Source organism: Arachis stenosperma, chromosome 5 (genome assembly GCF_014773155.1).
Source record: "Arachis stenosperma cultivar V10309 chromosome 5, arast.V10309.gnm1.PFL2, whole genome shotgun sequence".
Taxonomy (NCBI): Eukaryota; Viridiplantae; Streptophyta; class Magnoliopsida; order Fabales; family Fabaceae; genus Arachis; species Arachis stenosperma.
In genome coordinates this window covers 25,336,614-25,361,654 of record NC_080381.1, presented here as the reverse complement: position 1 = coordinate 25,361,654, position 25,041 = coordinate 25,336,614, and the positions used below count along the sequence as shown (strand labels likewise).

General features: G+C 37.2%; 1 long non-coding RNA gene across 8 annotated transcripts; it reads left to right on the top strand.

Moving 5' to 3' along the window:
* The first annotated feature begins 1,633 nt into the window (after positions 1 to 1,633).
* Positions 1,634 to 11,737, top strand: LOC130981710 (uncharacterized). 8 transcript variants are annotated; one of them, XR_009087011.1, is made up of 7 exons: positions 1,634 to 1,910; positions 2,547 to 4,211; positions 5,193 to 5,608; positions 7,893 to 8,115; positions 8,212 to 8,261; positions 8,344 to 8,489; positions 9,967 to 11,737. It is a non-coding gene; the product is annotated as an uncharacterized LOC130981710 (long non-coding RNA). The 8 variants fall into 8 exon arrangements; XR_009087013.1 differs by lacking the exons at positions 7,893 to 8,115; positions 8,212 to 8,261 and having other exon boundaries at positions 5,193 to 5,263; positions 5,411 to 5,608; XR_009087012.1 differs by lacking the exons at positions 7,893 to 8,115; positions 8,212 to 8,261 and having other exon boundaries at positions 5,193 to 5,289; positions 5,411 to 5,608.
* The last annotated feature ends 13,304 nt before the right edge of the window (positions 11,738 to 25,041 follow it).

Genomic DNA, 25,041 nt, shown 5'->3' with positions numbered 1-25,041 from the left:
TGTCTAAATGTCTTAACTGCTACTATTTGTATATTCTTTGTTTGATATATCTGTGTTTGCTATAATATACTCCTGCCGGTGGTTGGGAGGTTTGAAGGAATTGGAAAGGGAAGTATTAGTTAGATTGAAGAATCTTTAGTCAGATGCCCTTATATGGTTTAGCTTGTTTATAAGCTTTGATATTATCTGGAGGGAGTTATAGGATTGCCTTTGGCTTTCCTCTATTATTATGTATTATATATGTGGAAGCTGTTACCATGCTGGGGACCTCTGGTTCTCACCCATGCGGATTTTGTGGTTTTCAGATGCAGGACGTGAGGTTTCCCGCTGAGGCATGCTGGAGACTTCTAGAATTGCGAAGATCCTTTGTTCTTGGGGCTATGTTTTGGTTTATATGTTTCGCTTAGATACTTTTATCTCCATTAAATAATACAAACTGTGATGACTCCTCTTATGGGAGAATTTGGAGAATAGGTTTTATGTATTTGTGTCCCTTTGGGTTTCCTTTGGGGTTTTCCTTATTTTATCATATGTATATATTGTTATGCTCGGACCGGTTATCTTCGCAGCCGGATCTTGAGTCTTGATATTCCTGTTTTTGACACTCTTTTGTATATATATAATCTCGCGTTGGTCTATCCTTATTCGATACGTTATCGATCGGAGTGATGCGCTTTTGAGTTGCGGTTTTTGTTTACCCCTTTTTCCACAAAGGCTCCTAGTTATAATCAATCATTCATACTAATATATTTACTAAATTTTTATTTTAGAGGTCGTAATACCTTGCCATCTCTGAATTATGACTTAAGCATAAGACTTTGTATGGTAGGGTGTTACAAACGGCGAAACGGATTTACATGCGGAGGTGTGTTTCGTGTCCCTGCCCCTTTTATGTTCGCACGAGGAAGATAACAAACTACGAATTTGATTCTTGACTGTATATACCCAAATCAAAAAGAACAAGATCAATTTGAGCAAAATTGAAAAGTGAAACCAAAAAGAAAACTCAACCAAATTGAAAGAGAGCTTAGCAAACCTAAGTTTCTGACCACTATTAGAGGGAGGAAGAGCGACTCAGTGATTGACACAGTAATGGGAATGAGGAGACTACTGGAATTGATGGAGGAGAGCACCATGGCAGGGAGGATTCCCAGAGAAGTGGTTCGTGCCCCTGCACAATTGACTTCGCGTGAAAAAATGATTCTATGAATGCACTATGTTAATTTTGCGTTCATTGTCTTGCTTTCTAGTGGTTGGGACGTGTCACCGCCGCTATGCTATTTAATTTTGGTACAATTGTCAAACCACTACACCAACCGCCGCTATCTTGCTAATCTGCAGCGGGTTTGTAAACGGCAGCCAATTTCTTGCTACCATCTTCCGTATCTGTTGCAAGGTTCTAAAAATTGAACCGGACCAACCGATCAAATCGGTTCAACCAAAAACCGGTGATGAAAACGGTCCAGTCCGCTATCAATAATCACTTATTAGAGAACTGTTCAAAAATCACTAAATCGACTGTAAACCGGCCGGTTGGACCGGACTGGTAACCGTCCGGTTCTAAGAAAACGAGGCAGCTTTATGTTTTAAAAAAACACAAAACCAAGCTAAGCCTTTCGAGTTTTGAGAACCCCCCCCTTCCCCAATCATTCGTGCAAAACTGCAAATCCCTTTGAATCAAAGTGAGAGCACCAAATCAAAACGGCAAAACCCTAGCCGTAGGTTCCTTTTCGCCACCGTCCCCAGGTTCTCGGAGCCTCCGCTTCTTCCTCTTCCCCCTGTCCGGAACCGAGGTAGCTCGGCACGTCGTCTACTGGCTTCTCTGTTCGTGGCTTGGAGCAGCTCGCAGTTTGCCGTCGTCTCACCTCTTGCCGTCGTCTCGCCGGTTGCTGTCCATGTCTCCGTCGAAGGTGAGCGCCCGTGCTTTTCTTCTTCCTTTTAACACCTTCTTTGAATTGATATCTAAAAAGGGTTCTCTGATTTTTAGACTCCTCTGATTGCTTTGTGTGAGTTTTTCCTTTTGTGTTCTCTTTTGTTTTCTTTTTTCTCTGTGTTTGTTCTTTCAGTTCTCTGTCTGGTTCGTTGGTGTGTGAATGTGTTGAGATGGGTAAAGAAATGACTGAGAATGTGAAAGATGATGGTGAGCTTGAGATGTTCCTGAATGAGATCCCTCGGGCAATATCGCACAATATCCACCACTTTTACCACAGGAATCGCCATGTTAATCGTGGTGGTTGTGTTGCTAATGTTCTTCTTCTTCTTCCTTGCTAATGCTCTGTTTAATTAAGTGTCATCACTGTTTTGATATGTTTTATAATGTACTAGTGTTGCTGTTTTCAGTGTTTTGTAATTGCTATTTTATAAGTTAGTGTCACCCATTTAGTGTGATTACTGGTTAATGTTCTGTAATGTTTGTTGCTGAATGCTGACTGTTGAGTTCACATATATGGTGTTGTTGATGATTAATTTAGTATCACCCTTTAAATGTTTGTTGCTGAATGCTGCTGCTATTTTTAATTTATTTATAATTTATTATTTTCCTCCAGTAAAGGGTGCTTCGCCGCCGGTGGGGACAGACCGTCCTCCCTCGCTGCCGGTAAGCACGGGTGTCTCAATTTATTTTGGTAATTTTGTTAATTTTATTTATTCTTATTTTTGAGTTGCTAGTGGCTAATTTTGAGTTTTGATGGTGCTATAGTTCAGTGTTTCACTACATTATTTATGCTGGAATTTTTCTGATTCTGAGTTGTTTATGCTGATTTATTTGATTCTGAGTTGTTAATGCTGATTTTTATTCTGAGCTGTTGATTCTGGTTGGTTGCTGATTTTTCTGATTTTGAGTTGTTGATGGTGCTATTGTGCAGGACTTCACTGCATTGTGCTAGAATTTTTCTGATTAGTTGTTTATGCTATGATTTTGATTTTGAGTTGTTTATGCTGAAAATTTTCTAATTCTGAGTTATTTATGCTAATTTTTTTTTAATTCTGAATTGTTGATTCTCTTTGCTGATTTTTCTGATTCTTTTGTTAATTTTTTGTATTTATAACTTTTATGAAACTGGAATAACTGATGGAGGTAGAACATTATGTTTTTGCCATTTACATGTATTTTGATTTTTGTTAGCTAGAAACGTTGATGTGTGAAGTTGTTTATAAACTTTTAATGATAAATTATGGATAATTTATTATGTGAAATTATAAAATTTTAAATTTTTGTTAGTTTAGAATTCATTGAATTTAAATATTAAAATTATATATTAAATTTTTAATAATTTTATTTTATATTAATTAAACCAGTTGAACTCCAGTTGAATCTTTTAACTATTGAATTGGTCACTTTACTGGTTCATTGACCGGTTCAGTTCTCGCAACCTTGGTTGATTTTATACTCTGTCCCAATCTGCTAAATGACCTAGTTTTAGTGTAATCAATAGGGGTTGGGTTGGGTGAGCTTAATATCTGACATTCTAAGTTGGCACTTAACGATAACATGCCAGGTATATGCTTTATTGACAAAAAAAAACTAATCAGTCTCACGAAATTAATTATAAAAGGCTGGAAAGAGATTTTATTTTTAATGGGGTCTAATTGTCTTTTTCATGTATTTGTGAGATCGTTTAGGGTGTTTTTCAATGTTCTGAAAACTTGTTCAAATCGGCAGTCGAACCAGTTAAACCGAGAACCGTTAGTAAACACAGTTCGAACAATAGACAAAACCGTCAAATTCAAAAACCGAAGTTAGACCGACAAACCAGCCGAGAATTGGTTGGTCGAACCAAACCGTGACCCGACCAGTTTTTGAATTTTGCCAAAAAAAAAAAGCGTTTTGACTTGGCCCCCCAAAAGGAACCCTAGGACTCTTTCACCCAGACACCCACACTGCACACACCCACTCTCGAGCCTCCCCTCCAGCCCTCCATTCTCACCTCTCGCTCTCACCACGTTCAGTCTCCACCGCGAGCTTCCGGCGCAACCCCCGTCTAGTCACCGCCGCTGTCGCAAGGTCGAAGTCACTCACCTGCACAGACCCATGGCGCCAGCTTTCCGTTTGCGCAACAAGCTTTCCTTTCAGCCGTCAAAATCTCAAAATCTCAGCCACTGCCAGCGCCAGTTGCTGTCCCGAGTGTCTACCTGCCGGCGCCAGCTCTGTTTGACCCTTCCACCCCAGCCACTGTTGCTTTGCATTCTTCCTGGTCTTCCACTAAGCCTAGGTATAAATCTAATTTGTTGTAATAATAATTGTTGAAGTATGATTAATTGTTGGTTCTAACTTGTAAACCTTGCTGTTATTACTTGAAGTATGATTAATTGTTGGTTCTACATCATTTCATTCAGCAACACCATTCGTATACGGGTCAACACGTCAACACCCATTTGAAGCATTATTAAATGATTAATTGTTGAAGCTGATTGCTTGAAGGCTGAAGCATGATTAATTGTTGAAAAACTATTTGCTTGAAGCATGATTAAATGATTAATTGTTGGAGCATGATTAATTGTTTGGATGTTGTTGAGATTATTGGGTAGTGGGTTGCTGTGATATTGTAATTGGATTGTATTGTTATTGCTCTGTTGAGTCTGTTCTAAATCTGATTAGTGATTTTCTGAATGTGAAATCAATCAAAGAAATTGATTTTGTGTTGTTGTCGAAATTATTACTAAAAATGGATTTGTTACTCTGTTGCTACTGTTTTTTAATTTGAGTATGCTATTTTTGAATTTTTATTGATTGATTTATTGATTTCAGAGTTTAGAGTGATTATCTGTTGCTGTTTTTTTATTTAAACCAAATTGATGCTTTCAAAAAATTAACAAACAGTAGATGTCCCATGTTATTGATTTAGAGCAAGGAAATCATGAAGATGATGCTGTTGTTGGAGGTTTTGGGAGTGATGATGATGATGGTAGTGTCTTTCTCTTATGCGGAAGATGGTGGTTCAAGGCTTCAAGCCACTCATTTCTAATGTTTTTTACTTCATTCTTTAACTGCAAAATTTGGTTTTTGATACTTTTTAATGCTGAATTGGATTGATTCTGTGGATATTTAGACACCCTTTTGTTTATGATTCATGGAACTGAGAATTGGATTGTTTGGTACTGCTCTATATGTATACCTGTTCTATGTTTTGGTGCTTTATATGTATACCTGTTCGGTTTTCAGAACCTTGATTTTTTTCCTCTTCCTTTTGTAGGCAGCAGAATAAGCATGACTGCAAGTGGATACAAGCATGGAGTAAGCTTCAATGCCTCACCACCATGTTCTGTAAGCAGAGCACACTTTTAACACATGTACCAAACAGTTAACACCTTTCCCATTTTTCTTTACCGACTTTCCCTCTGCCTCACTCTCACTCTCAATCCGCTGCTGCTGCCATCCTGCCTCCGGCCTCGCTTTCTCGCTGCTCATCAGCCTTGCGCCAGCTTCGTTGACATCTGTCTCCCTTCGCATCCAGCCACTCGCCGAGTAGTCTCTCCGCACCCGTCACTCTGTCAGTGTGCCTTTGCATCACCTCGACTGTCCTTCGTCTGTCTCTCTGTCCATCTCGCTTCTCAGCCTTTGCCTCTCGTCATCCATAGCTGTCCATCCTCACCGCTCTCAGCCTCACAGGTTCGTCCACTCTCCGTCTCTTTTGACTTTGGCCTTTTTTTTTTTAACATAATAATTTTGTGCATTTGAAGGTCTGATAGAATATAGAATTGATTTTGTGTGTGTTTGGAGTTAGATTAATTATAATGTGTGTTGATAGAGTGACAGGGTTTGATAGATTAATTATCTTTGTTAAGAAGTAATTATTATCTTGATGCTCTTTCTAATGTGCTTGGTGATTTGCAGCACTTTGTCTCTTTGTTAGCTTGTTTAATTCTTGTCTTCTTGCTTACTGTTTTGCATTATCTATTGCTTTGTTATTTTATATCTGTTAAATAGATTAATTACTAAATTAACAGTTCACTCCTTCATGTTTTTAGTGATTTTCTTTATGTTAAATCTGTTTTTAGTGCTTGTTTATGATTTTGTTATAATTTTTGGCTTTAGTTGAACTTTTGAAATTCTGATCAAGTTAAACAGTTGTCAACTATGCACAGCCAAGGAGTTGAATTGGATTTGATTGCGAAAAAATCCACTGAAGATAAAATTAGTATCCACCAAGGTAAATTATTGAAAAACGTCGTACCATATGATTTAAAGTGATAAAAATTTTATCAAGTGAAGTAGATTTAATTGCTAAAAAGGACAAACGTTTTGCCAATTGCTATATACCGCATTTAATAAAGCTTGAAAGAAAACTTACGTATTCTAATTATGTTTATCTCTGTTGCGAGTACTGTGATTCTACTTTAGAAGACTTCGATTGCAAAGATGATGAATTATTAAAAAAAATAATTGGAGATTTTTTAATAGCATTATTCTCTCCATAACTTAGAAAAGTTTGATGGAGAGATAACCAACCATTTATAACTTTGTTGTTATGGATAATGTTGGATATCTGCACAAGGGATTGAACGAGATATCATAAACGAGATAAAAAATGACAGAGACTACTTGAAAAATGTAATAAAGCAGTATTATTTGAAGAATAAGAGAGGAACTCGTAAACTTGGTCATGTGTTCTATTTATGTAAAAATACCAATATGAAAACGTAAGTTTTTTATTTTATTTTATTTACTTTTATTTCTTATTTTATATGTTTTGTTTTCACAAATAATTTTTTTTAAGACTCAGCTTCTACCGGATGCAACCGAGTAAAGAGAACTTCTACTTTTCTCTTTGGAATTGCATGAAAGGCATGAAGGCAGGAGAAAAAGTTCTCTTGAGAATCTTATTTCTTATTGTAATTGCTAAGAACAGTTTTCGTAATTCCAAAGAGAAAAAGTAGAAGTTTTCTTTACCAAGTTGCACACAGTAGATACGAGTGATGCTCAAGTTGAATCCTAAAAAAATTATTTGTGAAAACAAAACATATAAAATAAGAAACAAAAGTAAATAAAATAAGAAACTTACGCTTTCATATTGGTATTTTTGCATAAATGGAACACATGATCAAGTTTACCAGGTACTCTCTTTCATATAATATTACTTTATTGCATTTTCCAAGCAGTTTCTGTCATTCTTCATCTTATTGATGATGTCTCGTGTTGATTTTGGACATTCAATTCTCCAGTACAGATATCCAACATTATCCTTGACAACAGGTTATACATGGTTATTTTTCCATAAACTCGTGAGTTATGGATAGAGTAATGCCATTAAAAAGTCTCTAATTACTTTTTCTAATAATTCATCATTTTTGCAATCGAATTCTTCTAAAGTAGAATCATAGTGTTCGTAACAGAGATAAACATAGTTAGAATTCATAAGTTTTTTTTTCAAACTTCATTAAATGCGGCTTGTCCCCTATAGTTTTAGCAATTAAGTCTAATTCACTTGATAAAATTTTTATCACTGTAAATCTTATGACATTTTTCAATAATTTGCCCTCGTAGATACTAAATAATAAATAAATTCTAACGATGCTGAAAGAAAGATCCGGATTCGAAGTTGTATTCCATTCATGGGTAAATGTTGTCCGTTGCAGCTTGTACCAAGAGGGTTTAATTGCAGGTCTCTCAGTTGCATACGATGTGCATTATAAGTAATGCTTAGTACTTTAAAAATTATCAGGCCTTTTAACAGGTTTTGAGGTCAGGTTGAATTACAGGCTATGCTTAGTACTTTAAAAAAAGTCTATAGCAGGCTGCAGGTGTAAAACCCTCGAAATTAATAAATAATTAGCCAATAAATTATTTATCATTTAAAGAAATAAAAAATTTAATTTAATAGTTTAGAAGGGAAGAAATAATTAAAATACGCAATACTAATTTTAAAAATTTTGACCCAAAATTAAACCAACAGGTCGAACCGATTAGACCGGAGCCAAGGCCTAACCTATTTCAACCTCCCTTATTAAGCTTCATCTCTTCTTCCCGTTTTTCATACGAAATGTGCTGGAAAGAAATGAAACCCTTGCTTCAAAGATTCAATTCTATGTAATTTTTAACTCGGAGCTCCGATTGACGAGCCGTCAGCGACCACATATTCGTTTCAGAATTCTCTTCAATTTTATTCGAACAAAGTGGTAAGAGATTTACATTTTTCACGCAGTTCTTCTCCTCCTCAATTTCGTAGGTTTTGAGTTTGGGTATTGAGGAATTGAATTATTTTGATGGTTTAGGTGAACTCTAATAGTGGGTAATCACTAGGTTTTATCCAATTGATTCGTGGGTAAGCTAAGAAACTGTTGAACTCTTGTGAATCATTGAATTAGTGAATCCTATGATGATTATAGTGATATTGTGTGAATTAGATTGTGCACTTGTTGATTTGAAGTTCAATTGGACGGTTCGGAACAAAATTTGGGTGATCAAGTTTGAGAAATTGACGTTTGGAAGCTTGAAGCTTGTGAAAGGAGATATTTTTAAGGAGTTTCGAGCTTAGAGCAGAATCAGCAAGGTATGGTTTTGGTTTTTCGTAGTTAATGTTTAATATCACGTGAAAACTTAGGCTAGAAGCCCTTAAGATAAAAATAAATTGAATGAATTATTGATGGATTGTGTATATAGTATATGATGTGTGTACAAAGGATGAATAAATTTGTATGAGTTGGATTATGATTCTGATGAGTATAAATTAATGATGATTGTTGATATGTTGAGGGTTGATGGTAGATTTGTGAAATTAAATTGAATGGATTGATTGAGAAATGTGCGATTTGATTTTGTAAACCATTTGATATTGGAGTTGGTTGCTTTTGAAAAAAGATTTAATATTGAAATTGGTTTGATTTTGAAATAATTTGATACTGGGAATGATTTAAATGACTGATAGGTATTTGGTTTGGTGGTTGAGACCCTTGAGGGGTGGCAGAAGTTTGAATTTTAGAAGAGATGTCGAAATTTTTATAAAAATTGGAGATTTGGTTTGAAGTATTATTTAGACAAGTATGGATAAAAGAATTACATTATTTGACTTCGATTTATAAAGAAAAAAAATGCATTATGTTTTGGAATTTGATTTATTAAGAAAAGTATTATGTTGGAGTTTCAATTTATCAAGAAAAGTATTATGTTTTGAGTTTTATTTAGTTAAGAAGAAAATTATGTTTTGAGTGTGAATTATTGATGAACGGAATGAGAAGTGTGATGATGATAATTGTTGAATGAATTGAATGATGATAGTTTGATATGGAAATGTTTTGTGGGGATTGTGGTTATTTACCACCCACAAGATTTTAAAGAAATTTGTTTTGTGGGAATCGTGGTTATTTACCGCCCACATGCGTGCTATTTTCCAATTGAAATTTTTTGTGGGGATCGAGGTGGTTTACCGCCTGCAGATGGTGGGGATCGAGGTGTTTTACCGCTCATCAGGTGAGGATCGTGGTACTGTACTGCTCACCAATTTTCAAGAGGACGATGTTCGGGTTAGCTATCGGACATGTCAGATTGGCTATATAACCGACAGATGAGACTCATTAGCCATAAGACAATTATACATCATATGCATTTGTTTGTTTTGTTTAAGTGTGCATTGTTTTTGTTTGCTTAACTGCTTAACTCTGCTTATCTGTTACTTGTTCTACTTGCTGTAATTGCACATCTATCTGTATTTTTCTTGCTTGAATTGTATGTGTATATTTTCTGAGAGACTCCTCTTGGCGGAGGTGTGAGGGAGTTGTTCCACTGGTAATTCGGAGGATTAAAAAAGACAGAAAGTGGAGTGTTAGGTTAAATTTAGATTCAGAACTTGAAATACCTTAGATAACTTACTTAATTTCTGGTTTAGTTGAATCTTTAAGCTGAAATCTGAGTATCGGAGTTCTAGGAATACCTCTGGATTTTCTGAGACATTTTATATTAACTATACGGGCATCTTTACCATGCTAAGAACTTCTAGTTCTCATTCCATACATATTTCTGTTGTTTTCCAGATGCAGGTCGAGAGATACCTCACTGAGCGTCTGGAATTTCCTGTGCAAGCGAAGTTTGATTATTTTGGGTTGCTGTATTTTGTATTGATGCTATGTATATAAATTCTCCTTCGTATATATTTTTTGTCCCTCCTAGAGGTTGACTTGGAGAAACAGGTATTTATTTTGTAGTATGAGTTATATTTTGGGTTGTATAAACATATATAATTATATATTCTGGCTGGCCTTAGCTTCGTAGGTCGAGTCTGGAGCTTGATATCTGTATTTTGGAAATCCGATTTGTATATTATGTTTTTAGCCTTCTTTTGATCTTACCTATCTGTTTTACGCTTATTTGTACGAGTGTGACGATTTTCTATTTTCGCTTTTGCTTAACTTCTCTTTCAAGACTACTAGATATGAATTTTTTTAGCTATATTTATATATGTCTTTTCTTTTAAAGGTCGTAATATGTCGCCACCTCTGTTTTACGACTTAAGCGTAAGGCTCTGTGTGTTAGGGTGTTACATTATGGTATCAGAGCAGTTCGTTTCTGTAGAGCCTAAGGGATGGACTGACTATGCTTATGAGCATACTCTGAGTCGTGTTTATGTGCTATTTAGAATATCTGACTGATAAATATGGCATGAATGTTCATGAGCATAAATTTGGGACTTTAAAGTATTAGACTTGCGATATTGAGACTGATCACCTTGATATCACTTGTTTGGTGTTAATAGGAACCAGATTGCGACTCGTGGACACAGTCGCGGGTGAGGCAGGGGTAGGATAGGTACCACAGACCCTGAAACAATGGGAGACGACCCTGTGAACTTTATGGCTGTCTTGGAAAACATGGCTGCGGCTATGCAAGCAACAGTCGAAGTGCTAGGGAATTAAGCTGGAAATGGGAATGCCGCTAATGGGATAATGGGCTAATGACGGTTGCAACTTTTCTGACGATACATCTACCGATCTTCGGAGGAACCAAGAACCCCACTGAGGCCGATAACTGGTTTCAAGCAATCGAGCGGGCTTTACAAGCACAACAAGTCCTTGAAGATCAGCATGTTGAGTTTGCAACTTATCAGTTAGTGGGTGAAGCTCAGTATTGGTGGCAATGACGCGACACCTTCTGTAGTAGGTTGATGCTATTATACCCTGGGATGCATTCCGAACTGAGTTTTACAAGAAATACTTTTCTAACTCGGTCAGAATGGCTAAGAAGCTTGAACTACTGCAATTAAAATAGGGTCATATGTCAGTCGCTGAATACACGAACAAGTTTGAGAAATTGTGCCGATTCTCTAGGATTTGTCAAGGGGCTCCAAGAGACTTTGAGGAGTGGAAGTGCATCAAATATGAAGGAGGACTTCAAAGTGATATATTGAGTTCTGTGGGCCCGATAAAAATAAGAGTTTTATCAGAAGATTGTTTAAAGAAGGCTGCTTTGGCAAGGGGTGAAAGCCGGGAGTTCCGCTGAAGGGACCACAAGCAGAATTTTACACCGAGAGGTCAAGAGTTCAAGAGAAGTGGCAGTGGCCAAGGGAGTGATAAAGGGAAGCAAGTAACGCCTTACCCAGAGGATGTGAGGTGCCAAAGTTGCGAAAGTTTTCATCCGAATAGGCCATGCCAAAAGGATTTAGGTCTGTGTTATAGGTGCGGGGCACCAGGTCATATCTCCAGAGATTGCTCCCACAGAAAGGCTCAAGACGCTGATCAATCGTGAGCACAAGAAGGAGGTAATCTTCAAAATGTTAACAGAATTCTAATTGCATTATATGATATTGGGAGTGCCGCGTTTAGACATAGTGTTAAGACTTAGTTGTGACTCTATTGTGTGTATACCAACTTCGCAACTTATAATATTTAGGCTCGAGGTTCCTTCTTGCTTGCCGCTGATAAGATTAGACTGGTTATCAATACACCACGTGCTACTGGATTGCTTTGAATATACAATTCGATTTATGTTCGAAGGGTCTGAAAAAGCTGATGGTCATGAGGGGTAGTGTTTGAATTCTATTACGGTGAGCTATAATAGAGAGAGATTGATTATGCGATAGGCTTATTATCCATGGACCTTCGTGACCCAATCGATTCTTTTTCCCTTATAACTTGCTCGAGGTTTCGTCTTCGATTCTTTGTTTACAAAAGATTTAATTGTCTCCCCAATTCTATTTCTTACTCACACGTAATTGTGCATGAACTTTGTACTCTCCGAAGTGAACCAAATTTTTTTTGGTACAACCAAGTGACTCTTGAATCTTTGAAAACTAGCAGTCGAATTGCTTTTCTCTGTGAACCTGTGATTCTTCAAAAATCGACGGAGACTTACTTAATTCAATATGCATTGCTTCTTTCTAAACAGAGTGTTTGATTTGGCTTCCCTCCGTGAGATACATCTTAATTCTTATCCTGTGTATTTAGTAAAATTTTCTACAACTTTATTTAATCAGAACACAAGACATCCTTCTGATTTCTTGCGAACACCATTTGGGTTGTTCCTTCGTCTGTCCTTTGAGCTTAGAATCTTTTTGGAAATCAACTCGAGCTTGATTTTGTATCATGCATAATTCTTAGATATAACCCTCGGAGCGTTAGTTCCTTAAAATACAATTGGTGGACGCAGAAGATGAAGCTTGAGCATGTGCAGGATCATGGGGAGTTGTGAAGTTTAATTTCCACAGATTGAACCGTAAGGATACACCTTTTGTTGGATGCCTGAATGCGAATGAAGCTTTCGAACCTTGAGAGAAAGGAATTAACTACAACATCATTACTCACGATTACCTGAACCTAATGAACTATTTAAGGCTTACTACGATACATTACCAAAGGGCTTAGGAGATATGCTGATGCAATGTTATGATCTATTGGTGATTCCCTGAGCAGGAAGTCTCTGAGTATTGTTTGGAGGACAATTAAGGAGAATGAACCATTAAGTAAGTTCGGAATATGAGGTTGGAAGATGAGAAAGTGGATGGAGGTGTTAGACTGGATCGATTGCAAATGTTAGACAATTGTGAGGCTGGGATTCAGAAAGCACAGTAAGACGATAAAGAGCTACCAAGAATACCGAAGCTTGTTGGGCAAGGGAATCAAGAGGAGATCAATAAAAAATAGGAATGGAATTTAAATGTAAAAGGAAAAACTTAGTGTGCCAAATGTCGAAAGTAGACACGTAAACCATTATCCGAAGCACACATGAGCGAACCTTTGATTCACCTTAAAGTTACTAAGATGTATCATGAAAGATAAAGTAGCGGTGCATATAACTCAGTGTTTTGACAGGTTTTAGGGAAGACTATTTCTTGGAAGCTCAAGCGTCCTAGGTCTCAAATCGAAAGCCAAGACACGGAGAAAAACTAAACGAATTCAAGTTAAGCTTTTAACTGAGCAAAGCCAATAGGAAATTTATGCAGACTGGGATAGAAAACCTAGATAGTTTAAGGAAAGAAGTTATGCATTCTTTGAGGTTGCTTCAATAGGCTGGAATTAAGGGGCAATCAAGATTAAGTGGATAAAACCGAGGTGTATCGAGCCGTTTGAAGTATTAAGACGGATTGGTGGCCGGCGATATATCAAATATTTTTACTACCGTATCAGTTCAAATAGAAAAAGATTTAACGTTTTAAGTACTTCCAGTTAGAATGAACGATACCAGTGTTGAGCAATGTTCTGAAAACCGGTTCAAACTGACCGGTTGAACTCGAAACCATTGGCAAACAAGGTTCAGGCAGAAGGCAAAACTGCCAGATTTAAAAACCAAAGTTGGACTGCCGAACTGGCTGGGAACCGGTCGATCAAACCGAACTGTGACCCGGCCAGTTTTTTAAATTTGGCCAAAAATGCTCTGTTTTGCTTTTGCATACTGAAAATAACCTTAGTCAATTAGTCACCCACAGACCCACTCACCCCTCTGGCCTTCTCCTTCTCCTCTTTAGCCTCCAGCCCTCCACTCTCACCTCTCGCTCTCAGTCTCCACCTCGAGCTTCCAGCAAAGAAGAGAACTCAAACGCAGCTTGGAAGAAGCACCGAAGCAGCCCTCCATCTCGTCTCCGTTCTTCAACTTCCAACCATTGCCGCCGTCCGCATTGCTACAGCTTCGGCGCAACATCGCCCTTGTTCGTCGTGCGACCGCCTCCTTTTTGTTCAAACTTTTACCTCTATTTTTTGGCCAACTCTTGTTCTTTCCCTGTTCGAGCTACTTAGCCCTCTGTTCAGCAATCTACGCCGCATGTTTGAGCCTCTGTTTTGCCACAATTCTGCCGTTGTTCAACCTCTGTTCAGCCATCTCCGTCGCATTTTAAAGCTCCTCCCTCTCCTTGTGCTGTTTGAATTTTAGAACTGCTCCATCCTAGGGTGATTTTTTTTCTTCTTCTTGTTCTATCTTGTATTAATTATTAAGTTATTGTTTTATTTGATTGTCGTGTTCATGATTAGTATGTTTTTTTCTAGTTCTTATTTTGTTGTTGGCTTGTTGTAGTTTAAAATTTTAATTTTTCTTGTTATTTTGATTTTCTATTTTAATTGATCTTATTAATTTTTTAATTTAATAAATTATTATTTTAGTGTTGTTCTTGACCTTTTAATTGTTATATTGTGTTTTGCCATTGTTGATTTAATAAATTGTTCATTGAGTGGAAGATGAAAACCTGCCATGTTAAAATTGTTCTTATTGGTTTAATATGGCTCAATCCATGCTTCCAAAGAGATTCTACCACCATGCTTGAACCTTCTCTCTGAGGTTGGCCCTGTGATGATTAAGGATATAAATCTTGTGACTCACTTTAGGAATTAACTTTTTAGTTTCTTTTTTAAATTGGATGTGTAATTTTGTTTGTTAATGTGTGAATATATTCTTTCATATTCCTCACTAAGTCATAGTAATCTATATGCCTTTGATCCCATAGTCTTTGTTAGTTATTGTTGTATATTGGTAGATAGAAGGCATTAAATTTTGTGACATATGGTAGTAACTAGTAAGTAGAATAGTTTATTCTTTTCTTTTCTTTTATAGATATGCCATATAGAACAATGTATATACTTTTGAAAACCAAATTGTTTCTTTTGAACCAAAATTTGGGTGACTACTCTTTTCTAAATAGGCAAGCAATTTTGTCTAGTTGGCTGTAAAAGCTTTCATTTTCTTTTTAGTACTAGCTCATGTTGTAAATGACATTGTTTTGCAAATAAAACTGTTGTGAAGTTAATGTGAAATAGTGGCGTGGAATAGTCTCTCACTCTTTCTCTAATTTATTTTCTATTTTTCCCTTTGAAAAATAATATATTAGGTATTTCCTTTGATTGGAATGTAGAAGATAGTTGATGAGCGGATATTTTATACGCTTTTTGGTAGTATTTTCATATAGTTTTTAGCATATTTCATTCACTTTTTGTTATGTTTTTATTAATTTTTAGTCAAAAATCATATTTCTAGACTTCACTATGGGTTTGTGTATTTTTCTGTAATTTCAGGTATTTTCTGGCTGAAATTAAGGGACCTGAGCAAAAATCTAATTCAGAGGATGAGAAAGGACTGCAGATGCTGTTGGATTCTGACCCTCCTGCACTCGAAATGGATTTTATCGAGCTACAGAAGTCCAATTGGTACGCTCTCAATTGCGTTGGAAAGTAGACATCTTGGGCTTTCCAACAATGTATAATAGTCCATACTTTGCCCAAGATTTGATGGCCCAAACTAGCGTTAAACGCCAGCCAAAAATCATTTTCTAGCGTAAAACGCTAGAACTGGCACCAAATCTGGCGTTTAACTCCAAGAATGGCCTATACACGTGAAAGCTTCAAAGATCAGCCCAAACACTCACCAAGTGGACTCCGGAAGTGAATTTCTGCACTATCTGCACTTAGTTACTCATTTTCTGTAAACATAGGTTACTAGTTTAGTATAAAAACTACTTTTAGAGATTCATTTAGGGACTTATGACATTTTCTACATTTCATATTGTATCTTCTACAACATGAGTCTCTAAACCCCATAGGTGAGGGTGAGGAGCTATGCTGTGTTTCAATGGATTAATGCAAGTACTACTATTTTCTATTCAATCACACTTGCTTCCGTTCTAAGATACTCATTCGTACTTCAATATGATGAATGTGGTGATCCGTGACAATCATCATCATTCTCAAACTTATGAACGCGTGCTTGACAACCACTTCCGTTCTATCTGAGCTCAACGTAGTCATTGGGCGACAGCTTGAATGCATATCTCTTGGGTTTCTGATCCATGAGTTTGATTTGCCTCTCCTGACAACAGAGCATTAGAATCCGTGAGATCAGAACCTTCGTGGTAGAGACTAGAACCAATTGGCAGCATTCTTGAGATTCGAAAAGTCTAAACCTTGTCTGTGGTATTCCGAGTAGGATCTAGGAAGAGATGACTATAACGAGCTTCAAACTCACGAATGTTGGGCGCAGTGACAGTGTGCAAAAGGATAAATGTATCCTATTCTGACACAAGTGAGAACCGACAGATGATTAGTCATGCGGAAACATACCTGGACCATTTTCACTGAGAGGACGGATGGTAGCCATTGACAACGGTGATCCACCAACATATAGCTTGCCGTAGAAGTAGCCTTGCGCGTTTGGAAGAAGAAGACAGTAGGAAAGCAGAAATTCAGAAGACAGAGCATCTCCGAAAACTCAACCTGTTCTCCATTACTGATTAACAAGTATCATTCCTTTCATGCTCTTTTACTTTTTGCAAACAAAACCCTTTTTATCATTAATCTCCTGACTGAGAGTTACAAGATAACCATACCTTGCTTCAAGCCGACAATCTCCGTGGGATCGACCCTTACTCACGTAAGGTATTACTTGGATGACCCAGTGCACTTGCTGGTTAGTTGTGCGGAGTTGCAAAAGTGTGATTGCAATTTCGTGCACCAAGTTTTTGGCGCCATTGCCGGGGATTGATCGAGTTTGGACAACTGACGGTTCATCTTGTTGCTTAGATTAGGAATAATTTATTTTTGTTGGTTTAGAGTTTTCTGTTTGAGTCTAGTTTCATGTTTTAAGTTTGGTGTCAATTGCATATTTTTTATCATTATTCGTCATAGTTTCGAATTTTTGTGTTCCTTGTTTGATCTTCAGTTTTTCTTGTTTGGTGTCTTTCCTTGTTTTTCTTGTGCATTTTTGATTTATTAGTATCCAAAGTATAAAAATTTTTAAGTTTAGTGTCCTTTGTGTTTTTGTTTTCTTGAAAATTTTCAAAAAGTGTTCTTGGTGTTCATCTTGACATTCAAAGTTTTCTTGTTTGTTTTCTTTGTTTTGATCTAAAAATTCTAAGTTTGATGTCATTTTATTGTTTTTCTCTTTCCTCATTAAATTCAAAAAATATCTTTTCCTTTATTTACTCATCATTTTCGAAATTCCTTAGGTTGACTTAGTCAAAATTTTAAATTTGGTAGTTTCTTGTTAGTCAAGTCAAGATTTCAATTTTAAAAATTTTATCTTTTTAAATCTTTTTTAAAACAAAGTCTTTTCCAAATTTCTTTTTATATTTTTCGAAAATCTTTGATAAAAATTTTCAAAATCCTTTTTCTTTTATTCCTTGTCCCATTTTCTTAATTTGATTGAAAAATTTTACGTTTGGTGTTTTCTTGTTAAGAAAATCTCAATCTTCAAAATTTTAAAATAATATCTTTTTCAAATCTTTTCTTTTATTTATTTTCTTACAAGTATTAATTTTCAAATATCTTTTTTAGGATATATCTTTTTCAAAACTTTCTAACCACTTTTTCTCTCTTCATTTTTCAAACTTATATTCAAATTTTTTTATTATTTTATTTTATTTTATTTTCGGTATATAAAAAAAAGAGAGAAAATTGTTTATTTACAATTCACATCATCTCTCTTTCTCCATCATGGACCTAAGTGGAAATGAACAGTCCAGAAGGACTCTGGGGTCATATGCCAACCCCACTACTGCTTCGTATGGAAGTAATATATGTATACCCTCCATCAGAGCCAGCAGTTTTGAGTTAAATCCTCAGCTCATTATCATGGTGCAGCAAAATTACCAGTATTCTGGTCTTCCACAGGAAGAACCTACTGAGTTTCTGGCACAGTTCTTACAAATTGCTGACATAGTACATGATAAGGAAGTGGATCAGGATGTCTACAGATTATTACTGTTTTCATTTGTTGTAAAAGACCAAGCTAAGAGGTGGTTAAACAACCAACCCAAAGTTAGCATAAGAACATGAAAACAGTTATCAGACAAATTTTTGAATCAATATTTCCTCCCAAAAAGGATGACACAGTTAAGGCTGGACATCCAAGGCTTTAAACAAGAGGATAGTGAATCCCTTTATGATGCCTGGGAGAGGTACAGAGAGATGCTAAGGAAATGTCCCTCTGAAATATTTTTAGAGTGGGTGCAGTTAGACATCTTCTACTACGGGCTTACAGAAAAGGCCCAGATATCTCTAGACCACTCAGCTGGTGGGTCTATACATATGAGAAAGACAATTGAAAAGGCTAAATAGCTCATAGATACGGTTGATAGAAATAAGCATCTGTACTTAAGTAGTAAGTCCTCCATGAAAGAAGAGGCTAAAATAGTATCCACTGAACTTAGTCTCCCAGAACAAGTTGCTGAATTCAATCAGCAACTATTTTCTATAACAAAACAATTAGCAGAATTTAAGGAGATGCTACAAGAGACCAAAGAGGCTAACCAGAATGTAGAAAAACAATTGAATCAGATAAAACAGCAGTTATCTAAACAGATAACAGAAGAATGCCAAGCTGTTCATTTAAGGAATGGAAAGACATTAAATGCCTCAACTCAAAGCAGCAGAAAGCCAAGAGAGAAACATTTGACAGAGGATAACAAATTCACTGCCCAAAATCCCTTTGAGGACAGTAAGAGCCCAAAGAAGAATGATTCTGGCATTCAAACGCCAGAAAAGGGCAGCAACCTGGCATTAAACGCCCATTCAGCAGCCAATTCTGGTGTTCAAACGCCAGAACAGGGCAGCAACCTGGCGTTAAACGCCCAAAAAGCACCCAGTTCTGGCGTTCAAATGCCAATTAGGGATCAGACACCTGCAAGTGCTGATAACAACCCCCTTAAGCAGGCTTCTCCAACCACTTCTGTAGGTAAGTTATCAGGATCAAGAGAAAACAGCATTCACATGTCCATCTGGAGTATTCACCTACAGAAGGATGCCATTTGGTCTGTGCAATGCACCCGCAACCTTTCAGAGGGGCATGCTTTCCATCTTTTCTGATATGGTAGAAAAATTTTTGGAAGTCTTCATGGATGACTTTTCAGTATTTGGAGACTCATTCAGCTCCTGTCTTGACCATCTAGCACTTATTCTGAAAAGGTGCCAAGAGACTAACCTGGTTTTAAACTGGGAGAAATGTCACTTCATGGTGACTGAAGGAATTTTTCTTGGGTACAAAATTTTGAACAAGGGAATAGAGGTGGATCAAGTTAAGGTATAGGTAATTGAAAAATTACCACCACCTGCCAATGTTAAGGCAATCAGAAGCTTTCTGGGGCACGCAGGATTCTATAGGAGGTTTATAAAGAATTTTTCAAAAATTGCAAAACCTCTGAGCCATCTGCTAGCTGCTGACACACCATTTGTCTTTGACCCAGAGTGTCTGCAGGTGTTTGAGACTCTGAAAGCTAAGCTGGTCACAGCACCAGTCATTTCTGTACCAAACTAGACATTACCATTCGAACTAATGTGTGATGCCAGTGACCATGCCATTGGTGTAGTATTGGGACAGAGGCATGACAAGCTTTTGCATGTCATTTATTATGCTAGCCGTGTTTTAATTGACGCGCAGAAAAATTACACAACCACAGAAAAGGAGTTGCTTGCCATGGTTTATGCCATTAACAAGTTCAGATATTATTTGGTAGGATCAAAAGTGATTGTGTACACTGACCATGATGCTCTAAAATATCTCCTCACAAAGAAGGATTCAAAACCCAGACTCATAAGATGGGTGTTGCTTCTGCAAGAGTTTGATATAGAAATAAGAGACAGAAAAGGGACAGAGAACCAAGTAGCCGATCACCTGTACCGGATAGAACCAGCAGCAGGAGCGTTCCTCCCTCCTACTGAGATCTCTGAAACATTTTCGGAATAGTAAATGTTTGCCATTCAGGAAGCATCATGGTTTGCAGACATTGCAAACTATAAAGCTGTGAGATTCGTACCCAAAGAGTATAGTAGGCAGCAAACAAAAAAATTGGTTTCTGATGCAAAGTACTACTTGTGGGATGAACCATATCTCTTTAAGAGGTGTGCAGACGGAATAATCCGTAGATATGTGCCTAGAGAAGAGGCACAGAAGATCCTTTGGCACTGCCATGGATCACAATATGGAGGACATTTTGGAAGTGAGCGAACAGCCACAAGGGTTCTCCAATGTGGCTTCTACTGGCCTACTCTCTACAGAGACTCCCGAGAGTTTGTACGTAACTGTTACAGTTGCCAGAGAGCTGGTAATCTGCCTCACTGTTATGCCATGCCTCAGCAAGGGATCTTAGAGATTGAATTATTTGATGTATGGGGTATTGACTTCATGGGACTTTTTCCACCATCATATTCAAACACTTATATTCTGGTGGCAGTAGACTATGTATATAAATGGGTAGAGGCAATTGCAACACCCACTAACGATACTAAGACAGCGATAAAGTTCCTCTAGAAGCATATCATCAGCAGGTTTGGTGTCCCTAGGGTACTGATTAGTGATGGAGGCACTCGTTTCTGCAATAAGCAGCTTGACTCTGCTCTGATCCAATATGGAATTAACCACAGAGTGGCAACTCCATATCACCCACAGACAAATGGGCAGGCTGAAGTCTCAAATAGAGAACTAAAATGAATCCTGGAACGAACTGTAAATACCCATAGAAGAGATTGGGCAAGAAGTCTGGATGATGCTCTATGGGCATATAGAACCGCATTCAAGACTCATATAAGAACCTCTCCATACCAGCTTGTGTATGGAAAAGCCTGTCATTTACCAGTGGAGCTAGAACACAAGGCCTACTGGGCAACCAGGTTCCTAAACCATGATGCTAAGGTAGCTGGAGAGAAGAGATTACTCCAGTTGAATGAGCTAGAGGAGTTCAGACTCAATGCTTTCGAAAATGCTAAAATTTACAAGGAGAAAGCAAAAAGGTGGCATGACAGAAAGCTGTCATCTAGAGTCTTTGAGCCAGGATAGAAAGTTCTGCTATTTAACTCTAGGCTCAGATTATTCCCTGGGAAACTGAAATCTCAGTGGAAGGGACCATATGTGATTACAAGTGTGTCACCATATGGATATGTAGAGCTTCAGGATATTGACTCTAACAAAAAGTTCATTGTTAATGGACAAAGAGTTAAGCATTATCTTGAAGGTAATGTTGAGCAAGAATGCTCAAGACTGAGACTGGATTAAAGCTCAGTAAAGTCCAGCTAAAGACAGTAAAGAAGCGCTTGCTGGGAGGCAACCCAGCCATTAGCGAAGGTCTTGTTATTCAAATAATAATTATACGAGTTTAATATAGTTTATTTTTAAGGTTTATGGTCAGTTGCAGAGGTTTACAGAGTAATAGAAGAGTCCAGAACAGAAAAATAGAGAAGCCAATGGAAAAGAAGCTTACTGGCGCTCAAACGCCAGTAAAGGTAGCAAACTGGGCGTTAATCGCTAGAATGGCTATCATTCTGGGCGTTAAACGCCAGAATGGGTAGTATTCTGGGCGTTTAATGCCAGAATGAATAGCCTCCTGGGCGTTTTGAAAAATGCCCAGTGATAAAGGTTTTTTGGCGTTTAACGCCAGCCAGGGTACCTGGCTGGGCGTTTAACGCCAGAACATCAAAAGGGAGGGAATTTTGTTGCCAATTCAAATTTTTTCGAATTTTCTTGCTTTAATTCATAATTTTCTACATAAAAATAATACAATTCTTCATCTTTCAATCTCCATTTCAAAAAATTAATAATCTTATAAAATCTTTGCAATTCCTTTTCAATTCTTTTTCGAAACTTTTTTTTTCAAAACTCATTTATCTCTCCAATTTCTTCCCAAATATTTTTCATTCATCCATATTATCTTTTTTTATGCATTAACAAAAATTCAGATTTTACTACCTCATATCTTTTTCATATCTTTTAAATTTTCAAATCCTATCTTTTTCACATCATATCTATCTTTTCTCAATCATATCTTTCTATCTTTTCTTTTTCAAAAAAAAAAAAAAATTTGAAACCCATTTCCCCCTCCCTTTTTAAAACACATTCGGCCACCCCCTAGACCCATCATTCGAATCTATCTATCCCTCTCTTCCTCTTCTTTCTTTCTTTTGCTTGAGGACAAGCAAAACTCTAAGTTTGGTGTATTTTTCCGTGATCACTAAGTCAAAATAGACCAAGATCATGACCCCTAAAGGAAAACAAACCACTCCAAGAGGCAAGAAAGAAAACAATTTAAAACCTTAGATACATGAGAGGTTCTGCACCAAAGAACATGCAGACCATTACTTCAAAATTGTGTGCCAAAGATCAGTGATCCTGGAAGTTAAATTTGATCTGAAAGAAGACGAATATCCGGAGATCCTAGAGCAGATTCAAAACAGGGGCTGGGAAATCCTGGCTAATCCTGAGATACATGTTGAAAGAAACATGATCCATGAATTCTATGTAAATCTGTGGATGACAGATAAGTAAAGAATGGAGGGAACTGCCTTCCACACCTTTCGGACTGTGGTCAGAGGAAAGATTATTTACTTCCATCTTGATAAAGTGAGAGAAGTCCTCAAACTTCCTCAGCTACAAGATGATCCAGAATCCTTTAATAGGAGAATGGCTAAAGATAAAAAGCTGGATCAAGTTCTAGAAAACATATGCCTCCCTGGAACCAAGTGGATAACCAACTCAAAAGGTTTCCCAAACCAGCTGAAGATAGGAGATCTCAAACCAATCGCTAGGGACTGGCTGGATTTCATTGGGCATTCTATACTTCCCACCAATAACCAGTCTGAAGTCACTGTCAAAAGGGCAGTGATGATTCACTGTATTATGCTGGGAAAAGAAGTGGAGGTTCATCAGCTGATTCCTTGTGAGATTTACATATTTGCAAACAAGGAATCCACTGAGGCCAAATTGGCTTACCCAAGCTTGATCAGTCTGTTATGTAAATATACGGGGGTGAAGATAGAAGTGGATGATTACATCCCAGTTGAACACCCAATCACCAAAAAGGTAATGGATGGACCTCAAATTCAAGACAACCTCATCAAGAGGAGGGCGCATGAGCTCCTCCCAGAAATTCCTCAATTTGACTATTGGGCCTGCTTAGAAGCATCTGTCACCAAGCTGCAAGAAGCTATGGATCAACTCAAAGAAGAGCAGCAGAATCAGAATAGCATGCTCTGCAAACTACTCAAAGAACAGGAGAAGCAAGGGAGTAAGATACAGGAGCTAAAGCGCCAGAAGCTGTCCTTTGATGAGCTAGCCGTCCCACAGATTGAGGGAGTACCTCTCTCTCAGAATAAAGGTTGTTGAGTCCCAACTCTATGATAACTTCTGTTATCAGAGACCTATTTTAGGATTGCATGAGTATTAGTATTAGAGTTGCATGAGCATTAATATTATTTTTATCAATTTGGGTATAATTTACTCCTCTTATAATCATCAAACATGAATAAAATAGTAGATTTTTTAGTAGAGCAAGGGTGCAAATATTTTGAGTACAAAATAAGAAAAATTCGAATTATTTATATGTGGTGGCATTACTTTAGCTCTCTGAATGAATGCTTGAACAATGCATATTTTTTATAGTGAAGTTTATGAATGTTAAAATTGTTGGCTCTTGAAAGAATAATGAAAAAAGAGAAATGTTATTGATAATCTGAAAAATCATAAAATTGATTCTTAAAGCAAGAAAAAGCAGTGAAAAATACAAAGCTTGCGAAAAAAAAAAGAAAAAAAAGAAAAAATATAGGCCAAAAAAAAGAAGAAAAAGCATGCAGAAAAAGCCAGTAACCCTTTAAACTAAAAGGCAAGGGTAAAGAGGATCCAAGGCTTTGCGCATCAGTGGATAAGAGGGCCCAAGGGAATAAAATCCTGGCCTAAGCTGCTAAATCAAGTTGTCCCTAACCATGTGCTTGTGTCATGAAGGTCCAAGTGAAGAGCTTGGGACTGAGTGGTTAAAGTCGTGATCCAAAGTAAAAGAGTGTGCTTAAGAACTCTGAACACCTCTAACTGGAGACTCTAGCAAAGCTGAGTCACAATCTGAAAAAGTTCACTCAGTTATGTGTCAGTGGCATTTATGTATCCGGTGGTAATACTGGAAAACAAGATGCTTAGGGTCACAGCCAAGACTCATAAGTAGCTGTGTTTAAGAATCGACATATTTAACTAGGAGAATCAATAATACTATCTGAATTCTGAGTTCCTATGGATGCCAATCATTCTGATCTTCAAAGGATCAAAGGAGATGCCAAAACTATTCAGAAGCAAAAAGCTCTAAGCCCCACTCATCTAATTTGAATTTGAGCTTCATTAAAGACTCTGAGATGTTATTGCACCATAATCTTCTTTTTATCCTATTTTATTTGTCTAGTTGCTTGGGGACAAGCAACAGTTTAAGTTTGGTGTTGTGATGAGCGGATATTTTATACGCTTTTTGGTAGTATTTTCATATAGTTTTTAGCATGTTTCATTCACTTTTTGTTATGTTTTTATTAATTTTTAGTCAAAAATCACATTTCTGGACTTCACTATGGGTTTGTGTATTTTTCTGTAATTTCAGGTATTTTCTGGTTGAAATTGAGGGACCTGAGCAAAAATCTGATTCAGAGGCTGAGAAAAGACTGCAGATGCTGTTGGATTCTGACCCTCCTACACTCGAAATGAATTTTCTGGAGCTACAAAAGCCCAATTGGTACGCTCTTAATTGCGTTGAAAAGTAGACATCTTGGGCTTTCCAGCAATGTATAATAATTCATACTTTGTTCGAGATTTGATGGCCCAAACTTGCGTTAAACGCCAGCCAGAAACCCTTTTCTGGCGTAAAACGCTAGAACTGGCACCAAAGCTGACGTTTAACTCCA